A 924-nucleotide genomic window follows, 5' to 3' on the forward strand; every position below is an offset into this window, starting at 1 on the left:
AAATTTTAAAGAAAGTTCAATGCTATCGCATAGCTTTAGAAATTTCTTCTAAAGTAGGAAACTATTTCCTATGAATTTTCAAAATTATTTTACTATCCTTAATTTTAGGAATTTCTTTTAAAGTAGAAAACAATTTTCTATTTTTAATGAATCATCCAAAATTAAAATAGATGGCATTTAAATGCTATTAAAACTCTCTAAATCATGAGTGAAGCTCAAAAAAAAAAAGCTGCTGAAAATTTTAAGCAAGTGTGTTTAATATTTAAACACAAAATTCATTAAGAATTAAGCCACCAAAACTAATCATAGTTGCTCAAAATTTTCTACATTGAATCTTGATTGTTTTGGAACTCAAAAACATGATTTATGAGCCTTTTTCATACTAAATCAAGTTTGGTCGAAACATGCAGTAATTTAATTTGATTAAACTTTTAACAATTAAAAAATTACTCATAACACTTACCCAATGTTATTAAAAAATAATCAGTACATTAGTCTCTAAAACACCTCAAAACTATTCGATTTAACTTGACTTTGCAAGCCTTTTAATCCAATTATTAATTCTTCAGCTAAACTTGATTTTAAACCTTTTAAAACATGTTTTAATGGATTAATTACATGATGTCTAGATTTGATTTAAAACAGAAAAACAAATTTTAAAGAAAATCTTCAAAACTTATATATACCAAATCAACACACAAATCAATCCTATTGATTATTACCAAGAATCAAGCATGTATATTACATGAAAACATCAAATAGAGGCTCTGATACTACTGCTAGGATTGGAGCCCATGCTCAAACATGAAAATAATAAAAAAATTAAAAATATAACGTAGTGGAATAATAAACTAGCATTTAATTAGAGAAATAGTAAAATCTTACAAGATCAATGTTTATGTTTTTCATGTAATTTTTAAATTA

The sequence above is a fragment of the Theobroma umbraticum genome, unplaced genomic scaffold (assembly GCF_002168275.2).
Source record: "Theobroma umbraticum cultivar Fairchild unplaced genomic scaffold, ASM216827v3 scaffold_115.0, whole genome shotgun sequence".
NCBI classification, from domain to species: Eukaryota; Viridiplantae; Streptophyta; class Magnoliopsida; order Malvales; family Malvaceae; genus Theobroma; species Theobroma umbraticum.